At 44.5% G+C, this 11,393-nt stretch overlaps 1 long non-coding RNA gene across 1 annotated transcript in view; it reads right to left on the minus strand.

The window, feature by feature from the left end:
- The window catches only part of LOC140201258 (uncharacterized), a 28,780-nt gene that overhangs the window by 15,583 nt on the left and 1,804 nt on the right, over positions 1–11,393 (minus strand). The gene's annotated exons all lie outside the window — the stretch shown is intronic.

An 11,393-nucleotide genomic window follows, 5' to 3' on the forward strand; every position in this document is an offset into this window, starting at 1 on the left:
ACCTCATCTTGGTCCCTTTTCTGGGGGCTCTCTTCCCTAGGGGTCTTTTCTATTTTCGCAAGGATAGTGACCACATCATATCTGAAGGATGAGAACAGTGACTACAGAATCTCCAAACCAAACTTTTTTTTAAAGTCACTCTTCCTAGCTCTTTTGCAATCATATCTTTCCCCATCTTTTCTTCTAGAATTTGACTGTGTTCCGGAATAATCCATCCAAAATTTCTTCTTCCTTTCCCGTGTCTCTATCTTGCCTTCCAGGCACATAATTCCTTCCTGCAGACCTGACACATGCAAATCTGGGCAGGTCTTATTAAACCTGGACAGCCAAATCTTGTTTTAATTAATGGAATAGATTTGAACAATGAGACACAGTTTCAAGATAAGTTGCCATTGACAATGGAGATGCATGGAAATTTCTTTGCATAGAGGGAGTGAAAAACACACAAGTATTTCCTATCCCAGAGAGTTATGGAGGCTATATCATTATAAGGTGGAGGTAGATAAATTTGTAGAGAATCAGGGATTGAGACCAAAGGGACCTCATACAGGGAAGAAATTGACAGTCAGGGTAGATCATCAATTATCTTATGGAATGGTTGGGCAGGTTTGAAAGATAGGGTAGTCTACTAATGTTTTATTTTCTTGTGTTGTTCACTTCTTATGTTTCATTGAGTCGGGGATTTTGCATTTTCAATGCAGAATCACCAATCTGGTCTCTCATTACCTCTCACTGCAAAGCAGAAAAAGATTCCCTAATACAGCTTTTGGGTCCAACCTGAAAAAAGGAAGCCAACAATGACAGCAAAGCAGAGATTACATCAGCCTGCAGAAGTGAAGAAACTTCAAGAGCAATGAAGAAATTATTCCAGAAAGTTTTAAAATATGAGTTTGGCTCTAAATTTAGGTTGAAAATTTTCCCGTGATTTTGGGTAGTCATTGTCCAGCAGCTGACTGAGGTTCTGATAACAGAAAATAGAACCCCTGATGTGAGGACCACCTCGTTCAAATGCCCTTTATTTTATGGAACCTTTAAAGTAGTCATGTATGTGAGGTAATGCTTCAATTCTCATTCCATCCACCAAGCATTAAGATTAAATTTCAAAATAAATTTATTATCAAAATGCGTATATGTCACCATATACAACAACGAGATTCATTTTCTTGCAGGCATTCTAAATAAATCCAATAACCCTAATAGAATCAATGAAAGACCGCACCAACAGGGTGGAGACCAATGTGCAAAAGACAGCAAACTGAGCAAGTACAAAAGAAAGAAAATGAATGATTGAATAGATAAATAACCATAAAACCATATAGCAATTACAGCATGGAAACAGGCCATCTCGGCCCTTCTAGTCCATGCTGAATGCTTACTCTCATCTAGGCCCATCGACTTACACTCAGCCCATAACCCTCCATTCCTTTCCTGTCTATATAGCTATCCAATTTTACTTTAAAAGACAATATCGAACCTGCCTCAACCACTTCTGCTGGAAGCTCGTTCCACACAGCCGCCGCTCTCTGAGTAAAGAAGTTCCCCCTCGTGTTACCCCTAAACTTTTGCCCCCTAACTCTCAACTCATGTCCTCTTGCTTGAATCTCCCCTACTCTCAATGGAAAAAGCCTATCCACGTCAACTCTATCTATCCCCCTCATAATTTTAAATACCTCTACCAAGTTCCCCCTCAACCTTCTACGCACCAAAGAATAAAGACCCAACTTGTTCAATCTTTCTCTGTAACTTAGGTGCTGAAACCTGGGTAACATTCTAGTAAACCTTCTCTGTACCCTCTCTATTTTGTTGACATCTTTCCGATAATTCAGTGACCAGAACTATACACAATACTCCAAATTTGGCCTTACCAATGCCTTGTACAATTTTAACATTACATCCCAACTCCTATACTCAATGCTCTGATTTATAAAGGCCAGCATACCAAAAGCTTTCTTCACCACCCTGTCCACATGAGATTCCACCTTCAGGGAACTATGCACCATTATTCCTAGATCCCTCTGTTCTACTGCATTTTTCAATGTCCTACCATTTACCATGTATATCCTATTTTGATTAGTCCTACCAAAATGTAGCACCTCACACCTATCAGCATTAAACTCCATCTGCCATCTTTCAGCCCAGTCTTCTAACTGGCCTAAATCTCTCTGCAAGCTTTGAAAACCTACTTCATTATCCACAACGTCACCTATCTTAGTATTATCTGCATAATCTTAGTATCATCTGCAATCCAATTTACCACACCATCATCCAGATCATTAATGTATATAACAAACAACATTGGACCCAGTAAAGATCTCTGAGGCACACCACTAGTCATTGGCCTCCAACCTGACAAACAGTTATCCGCTACTACTCTCTGGCGTCTCCCATCCAGCCACTGCTGAATCCATTTTACTACTTCAATATTAATACCTAACAATTGAACCTTCCTAACTAACCTTCTGTGTGGAACCTTGTCAAAGGCCTTACTGAAGTCCATATAGACAACATCCACTGCAATACCTTCGTCAACTTTCCTAGTAACCTCTTCAAAAAATTTAATAAGACTTGTCAAACATGACCTTCCACACACAAATCCATGTTGACTATTCCTAATCAGACCCTGTCTATCCAAATAATTATATATACCATCTCTAAGAATACTTTCCATTAATTTACCCACCACTGACGTCAAACTTACAGGCCGATAATAGTTAGGTTTACTCGTAGAACACTTTTTAAATAATGGAACAACATGAGCAATACGCCAATCCTCCGGCACCATCCCCGTTTCTGATGACTTTTGAAATATCTCTGTCAGAGCCCCTGCTATTTCCACACTAACTTCCCTCAAGGTCCTAGGGAATATCCTGTCAGGACCCGGAGACTTATCCACTTTCATATTCCTTAAAAGAGCTAGTACTTCCTCTTTTTTAATCATCATAGTTTCCATAACTACCCTACCTGTTTCCCTTACCTCACGCAATTCAATATCCTTCCCCTTAGTGAATAAGCAATAAACATCAAGAACATAAGATGGAGTCCATAGGTTTTGGGAACAGTTCAATGATGGAGCAAGTGAAGTTGAGTGAATTTATCCCCTCTGGTTCAAGAGCCTGAGGTTGTGGGGTAATAACTGTTCCTCAACCTGGTGGTGTGAATCCTGAGGTTGCAGTGAGAGAGAGCTTAGTCTGGGTGCTGGAGGTCCCTGATGATCGAGACAAGGTCTTGCGACAACACTCTGTGTAGACATGCTCAGTGGTGGGAGGGCTTTATGTGTGATGAAGTCAAGCAAATGTAAATTAGTTGAAACTGACCTCTCTCACTTACAGAGTCAGAATCAGAACTAGGTTTAATATTACTGGCATATGTCATGAAAGTTGTAGTTTTATGGTAGCAGTTCATTGCAATGGATAATAATTAAAAAACTAAATTATAATAAGAAATATAGAGTATATAAAATCAAAAAGTAGTGCAACAAAGGAGCAAAAACAGAAAAAAAATAGTGAGGTAGTGTTCATGGATTCAGTATCCATTCAGAAATCCGATGGCGGAGGGGGAGAAGCGGTTCCTGAAATGTTGAGTGTGTGCCTTTAGGTTCTTGTATCTTTTCCCTGATGGTAGTAATTAGAAGAGCTCATGTCCTCAGAGATGGGGCCTCCTTAGTGACGGATCCATCTTTTTAACGCACCTCGATTTGGTGTCCTTGATGCTGGGGAGGCTAGTGCATATGATGGAGCTGGCTGAGTTTACAACTTTCTGCAGCTTTTCCTGATCCTGTGGAGTGGTGATGCAGCCAGTTAGAATGCTTTCCCCGATACATCTGTACAAACTTGTGAGAGTCTTTGGTGACATACCATGTCTCCTCAAACTCCTAATGAAATATGGTTGCTGTTATGCCTTCTTTGTAGTTGCATCAATATGTTAGGCCTAGGATAGATCTTCAGAGATTTTAATGTCCAGGAACTTGAACTTGCTCACTTTTTCCACTGCTGATTCCTCGATGAGGACTGGTGTGTGTTCCCTCAACTTCCCCTTCCTGAAGTCCACAATCAATTCTTTTGTCTTACTGACACTGAGTGCAAGGTTGTTATTGTGACACCACTCAAACATTTCACTCCTGTACACCTTCTTATAGATGGTGTTTTAGCTATGCCTAGCAATGCACCGTCATGGGTGTAGAGAGAGTCGAGCAGTTGGTTAAGCACACAACCTAGATGTCCGCCAATGTTGATTGTCAGCGAGGAGAAGATATCATTCTGATCCTGACTGTGGTCTCCCTGTGAGGAAGTCACATATTCAGTTGCAGAGGGAGGTATAGAGGCCCAGGTTTTGAAGCTTGTTGATTAGAACTGAGAGTATGATTTCGTTGACTGCTGAGCTGTAACAATAAACAGCAGCCTGATGTGAGAATTGCTATTGTCCAGGTGATCCAAGGCCGAATAGAGAGCCAGTGAGATTGCATCCACTGTACACCTATTGTGGAGATAGGCAAATTGTAACAGGTTCAGGTCCTTGCTTAGGTAGGAATTGATTCTGGCCACGACCATCCTCACAAAGCACTTCATCACAGTAGATGTGAATGTAACTGGGCTTTAGTCATTGTGTTCATCCTGCTGTTCTTGGGCACAGGTATGATTGTTGAAGCAGGTGGGACCTCTGAGTGCAGCAGTAAAAGGTTAAAGATGTCCTTGAACATTCCTGCTAGTTGGTTGGTGCAGGTTTTCAATGCCCGTGCAGGTACACGATCAGGGCCTGACACCTTGTGAGGTTTTACCCTCTTGAAAGATGCTCTGATGTCTATCTCTGAGACAGAGATCACAGGGTCACTGGATGCTGCAGGAATTCACTAGGATGTAGTTTTATTCCCCCTTTCAAAATGAGCATAAAATGTATTAAGCTCATCTGGGAGTGAAATACCACAGCCATTCATGATGTTAGGTTTCGCCTTATGGGAAGTAATGGCCTGCAAACTCTGCCAGAGTTGACGTGCTTTGAGCGGTTGGCAATGGATCATATAAAATCCCATCTTCCTGCTACATTGGACCCTTTCCAGTTCGCCTACTACTCAAACTGGTCCACTGATGGTGCCATAGCCTTGCCATCCACTCCGCTGGATAGGCCCCAGCTAGAAATTGATGCCTCCTACACCAGAACGTTGTTCGTCGACATCAGCCCGGCATCTAACACGATCATCCCTTGGAGGGTGGAGGATACACTGTCCTCGTTGGGACTCAACAGCCCTCTGTGTAACTTGATCTTGCACTTCTTAATGGAAAGGCCCCAGTCAGTCCGAGTTGGCAGCAACATCATCTCAAGCTCCTTGACGGTGAGCACTGGTTCCCCCGCAAGGTTAGTGCTCCGTCTGCAGCTGACTCGTGATGGCACTGCAGATTCAGCGCAAACCACATCATCAAGTTCACTGATGATAGTACAGTGGCTGGCCTCCTCAGCTACAATGATGAGTCAGCATTCAGAAAGGAGGTAGAGAGGCTTGTCAAATGGTGTGAGAACAGCAAGCTGCCGCTCAACGTGGACAAGACAAAAGAGATGGTTTATGGACTTCAAGAAGGCACAGGTTGACCACTCTCCATTACACATCAATGGCTCTGCTGCAGAGAGAGTGAGGAGCACGAATTTCCTTGGTGTGCACATAATGGATGATCTAATCTAGACCCGCTACACCACCTCACTAATCAAGAAGGCACAGCTGCATCTGTACTTTCTGAGGAGATTGAGGTATGCAAGGCTCCTAGCTCCCATTGTAACAATTTTCTATCAAAGCACCATCAAAGGTGTCCTGTCTGGCTGCATCATTGTGTGGTGCAGAAGCTGCAAAGCATTGGACCACAAGACTGACAGAGGACAGCAAAAGCTGCAGAGAAGATTATCAGGGTTTCCCTCTTTCCTATTTGCGACATTTACAAAGAGCGTTGCAGACTAAGGGCCTAAAGTATTGTTGAGGATCCTTACCAACCATCCCACAATCTCTTTGACCCACTACTGTCCGGAAGAAGGTGCAGAGGCGTTAGGACTAGGACTGCCAGTGTTATGGTCCGGTCCGTGAGGTGCGTATTCCGGTTCACGGTCCGGTCCATGGACTCCGGACTCCGGGTCTTCCAGCCGTCCTTTGCTTTGGTTGGGTTAATCATAAGCACCTGATTCCCATCTTGGGGCTAAGAATAGAAGTGGCCTTGGGGTCGTGTGTGGGCGGCTGGTTGTCTCATCAAGATTCCCTGGGAGTAACCTGCTGGTGGAAGGCTAGATCGGCCACTTGCCATCTTTAGGCTGCTTTGGTGAACCATCGCCTCATGGAGCCTTGCTGTCGGTGGTCGGAGCTGTCTTTGCGGTATGGATTCGGCCGTTTCCCGGCCAGCTGAGTGGCCATCAGCCACTTCGAGCTAGGTAGGGATCCAGCTGTTTCCGTAGCCAGCCAAGGTTGCTGGCCATAACTGCGACTTGGAGCAACCCCGATGCGGAGATGGAATTGTCTGTCGTTCTTCGGTGTTTGTCTCTTCTTGTCCTCACCTCCGTGGGTCAGTCAGGCTGTTTTGCTGTTTCCCTGTGGGGGGAGTCTGTCTTGTCTTGTCCTTGCCTCTGTAGGGTAAGTCAGGCCGTTCTGCTGTTACCCTACGGTTGGATCTGTCCCCTCTTGCCCTCGCCTCCATGGGGTAAGTCAGGCCGTACTGCCAGTGCTCTGCAGGGGGACCTGTCTTGTCTTGTCCTTGCCTCTGTTGGGTAAGTCCGGCTGTTCTGCCATTACCTGATGGATGGACCTGTCCCACCATGGTGTGGAGATAAAGTTGAGTCCCGGCTTGTCTTAGGATAAGTCCCAGCTCTATGTCTATGTACTGTCCAGTCTCATGTTAGTGTCGTGTCAAAGATGAGTCCCGGCTTTTCGAAGGATAAGTCTCGGCTCTATGTTGATGTACAGTTTCCAGTCTGTCTCCGAGCTCCAACCTCTGAGTTATCATCCTCTGCATTCCAAGACCCCAGCCTGCAAGCCTCAAGACCAAGATCCCAGCCTCAAGCCTCAAGACCCAAGACCCCAGTCTGCAAGCCTCAAGACCAAGACCCCAGCCTCAAGACCAGGAGCCCAGCCTGTCTCCAAGCTGAAGCCCCAGGAGCCCAGCCTGTCTCCAAGCTGAAGCCCCAGGAGCCCAGCCTGTCTCCAAGCTCAAGCCTCAAGACCCCAGCCTCCAGTCCTGTAGTCATGTCATGTCCTTGCCTGGTTCTGGGACCCGAGCCTGAGGCAAGACCCAGGTTCTGGGTCCTTGTCCAGTCTCTGGCTCGGAGCCCAAGCCCAGGCTCCTAGTTCATAGTTCCTTGTCCGGTTTCTCTGTTTCTTGTCCATGTCCTAGCACAGGTCCTGCATCCTAGTCCTGTTCCTAGTACTTCGGTGTCTGTGTCTTGCATTTGGGCCTGCCACCAATGCCCCCATTATGACAGCCAGACTGGGTAACAGCTTCTTCCCTCAGAATGTGAGATTAATGAATACCCTGCCACCACCAAGATCTTGTCACGAGGACAGTGAGCTGTTTACTGTTTACCTGAGCTGCACTTTACTACATGCATTTTGAATTATATTTTATTAATTTATTTGTAGTATAATTTTTTGGTTTGTGTGTAATATTTGTTATGTAGTTGCACCGTGTTCCGGAGTTTGGCTGCATACACTATATGTACAGTCAGATGACAACCAATTTTAACTTGAACTTGGTTCTATCTCTAACTTCAATTGGAATTTTTTTTAGCTCTTAAGATGGCCTTCCATAGGTCATAGCTGGGCTGCTTGTCTACTTCAGGATAACTGGTCTTGAATGCCACAGATCTGACCCTCAGCAGACTGTGGGTCTCCTGGTTCATCCACAGCTTTTGGCTTGGGTATGTCTGGCATGTTATCAAAGGCACACACTCACCCACACAGGTCTTGATGAAGTCAGTGACAACTATGGTGTATTCACTCAGATTCGAAGATAAATCCCTAAGTATTGTCCAGTCCACCAACTCAAAGCAGTCCTGCAAGCTCTTCTCCACCTCCCTTGACCATTCCTTCTTGTTCCTCACCACTGGTGCTTTGATGTTTTTTTAAAAAGTCTGTCACGGGCCTTGTGGCCCATCAGGCCGGTGCTTATGCCTAGCCTCTGCCTACAAGCTGGGAGTAGAAGTACAGCCTAGTGATCAGACTTTCCAAAGTGTGGGCGTGGGAAGACGTGGTAAGCATTCTTGATGTGCTTAATGGTAGTCAAGTGTGGTAGCTTCTCCGGTTCCACAGGTGATATGCTGGTAGTAATTGCTGAGAGACTTCTTCAAGCTGGCCTGGTTGTTCTCCCTTAAAACCATGAACCAGTGCCAGATGTACAACATCTGGGACACCGTGGGAAGCTGGTGCTTTGCTCCCTGGCTGCATGAGAAATTCAATAATGAAGCAAAGCTGAAATGACAGAAGTGAGGACTTGCAGAAGTTGAGATACGTTAATTCATGTGTGCTTTCTCTTAAAAATCTAGGCCTTTATAATGTCATTTAAAACAAAACTCAAATTTGTTTTAATTGTGTTATTTTGCCAAAAATATGAAGCTTTTTAATCACATCATCAACAACACTGTGAATTCATTTTTATCATCACAATCCAGCTGTAAAATATGTACTGGGAACCATGGACAAGTTTTAAAGCGTGTCACAATTAATTTAATCGTACGGATGATGTAGACATATCCCTGAAGCATGGGAGGAGATCTCTATACATGGGTAGACATGCTCACAGGCAACTCTCCAATCTATATGTTTTTAACTGGACAATTTTGGGTAATTGCTCGCTGAAACTTGCTCCCTAGCTACCTTTCTCAGGTTACAGCCCATGACCACTATAAGTAAGCCTAAAATTCAATGATTTTATTATATACATCAGCATACTTTATTTTTGTAATTTGTATTCATTGCTCAACATTCTCACGTTTTATTTTTTGTAGTTTTGCAACCCCAATTCTTTGAAATCTTCACTGTAATAAAACATTGAAATCAAGCACACAGCTTTCATGGTAGAACTTTACATGCATATACTTAATGTTCTCTTACCACATTCATGTAAGAGCTATTTTTATGCAGGTGTGAACCTGTTTAGAATAACAGATTTACTGCTTGCCTTAACAAAGCCCTGGTAGGAATTTTTTACCTTCAGTGCTTGCACTACCCTTCAGAACAATTCTCCTTTAGGCTGACAGCCACTAGTCACCCTCTGGTATGTTATTCATACAATTGTTTTATTATATGCCCTTCTATAACAAAAGGTGAAAAAGACTACCTCCATTGAGAATGTAGAAAGAAGAGAAAAGAGGACACGGACAATTTGCAGCAAAGTAATAAGCATTATCAGCATTCCATCCAATCCCTTACTGCTGAACTGTGGCTTCAGTTACATCTACAAAATACAATTCAGTTACCTTTCCAGGATCCTTAAAAAAAAAACCAAATCCTAACCCTCTACCACCAAGAAGGAGATTGAAGGTTAGTGCATTGAACACTTCCTTCCACAAGTTCCCTCCTTAGTCAAACATCATTCCAGCTTGGAAATATACTGTTGTTCATTCAACAGCAATGGATCTAAGTCAGTCCACAGTGGGATCAGCTTCACTTGAGGGCCAATAGTGATTCCAGAAGAGAGAGCTGACTACAACCCTATCTATGACAATTTATAATGGATAGTAGTTAATAGCCTTGTCAGCTATGCCAACATCCTATAAATAAAAGACAATTAAGCCTACTAATGCAGTTTTAATTTGCTTTGCTGATCAAAGCAGGGCACTGATAACACAGGAGTGGAGACTTTGCATACAGTATTTAGATTTCCTCTACCATGGCCTTAAGGTGAAGCATATTTGAAGCACAAAATAATCAGCAGATGCTGGGGTCAAAGCAACACTCACAACACGCTGGAGGAACGCAGCAGGTCGGGCAGCATCCGTGGAAACGATCAGTCGATGTTTCGGGCCGGAACCCTTCATCAGGACTGTAGAGGGAGGGGGCAGAGGCCCTATAAAGAAGGTGGGGGGAGGGTGGGAAGGAGAAGGCTGGTAGGTTCCAGGTGCAAAACCAGTAAGGGGAAAGATAAAGGGGTGGGGGAGGGGAAGCAGGGAGGTGATAGGCAGGAAAGGTGAAGAAGGAATAGGGGAAAACACAATGGGTAGTAGAAGGAGGCAGAACCATGAGGGAGGTGATAGGCAGCTGGGGGAGGGGGCAGAGTGAAATAGGGATAGAGGAAAAGAGGGGGATGGAATTACCGGAGGTTGGAGAATTCTATGTTCATACCAAGGGACTGGAGACTACCTAGACAGTATATGAGGTGTTGCTCCTCCAGCCTGAGTTTAGCCTCATCATGGCAGTAGAGGAGACCATGTATGGACATATCTGAATGGGAGTGGGAAGCAGAGTTGAAGTGGGTGGCTACTGGGAGATCCTGTCTGTTGTGGCGGAGGGAGTGGAGGTGCTCGACCTCCGTTTCTAATATTTGGAGCCTCTGTTTCTAATGGGAAAAAAGACATACTCGTCACATTGCTGGTGTATGCAGGGGCACACTTTTGATCAAGGCTGTTGACTGCTGGCCTGACACCACTAGATTTATCAATACTGCACATATTGCAAACAGATCATAAACTCCTCATCCTTTGGTTAACAAGTTTTGGGCCCCATTGATGATTTGATAGATCATGGGAATGAGGGATGGTAGGGGTGAACCGGCTTACTTTTATTCCTTGAACAGCTACAGAGAAGAAATTTGTTCCCTTTAAGTCCAAACAATGTTAAACCTCAAGCATTTTCCAGTCAAAAATCTGCTCAAATAGAAGGCATACAGTGGAGTATAGAAAGCAAGCTTCCCTCATGGGAGGGTCTTTGTTTCTGATCACCTCACCCGAGAGAAGGAAAAGATACTTTGAGCACATTTAGGGGCTCCATATTTCTGTCCCACATTCCGATGAACCTGAAGCGAGGGCATACCACAGGGCACTCTGTCATTCTCGAGTGATATTGGAATCGTCTACAGACTGACACCAAGAGAATGCAGATACTGGAATCTGGAGCAACGTGCAAACTGCTGCAGGAACTCAGCGGGTCAGGCAGCATCTGTGGAGAAAGATGGTCAGTCAGAGTTTCGAGAGAACGGTCTCGATCCGAAACGTCCACTGTCAATTTCCCTCCACAGATGCTGCTGCCTCACCCGCCCAGTTCCTCCGGCAGTTTTTTAAAAAAACTCAACATGCAGAAACAGGCCAAACAGGATTAGCTAGTTCCGTAAAGATCTTGGTAATTGAATGATCCTAAGTTTGACCTGAAGTCCTGAACCGTGACGGTTTCCATTCAGGTACAAGGCTGCGATCACCGGACAGTCTGCACGGGGCGG

Source organism: Mobula birostris, chromosome 8, assembly GCF_030028105.1.
Source record: "Mobula birostris isolate sMobBir1 chromosome 8, sMobBir1.hap1, whole genome shotgun sequence".
NCBI lineage: Eukaryota > Metazoa > Chordata > Chondrichthyes > Myliobatiformes > Myliobatidae > Mobula > Mobula birostris.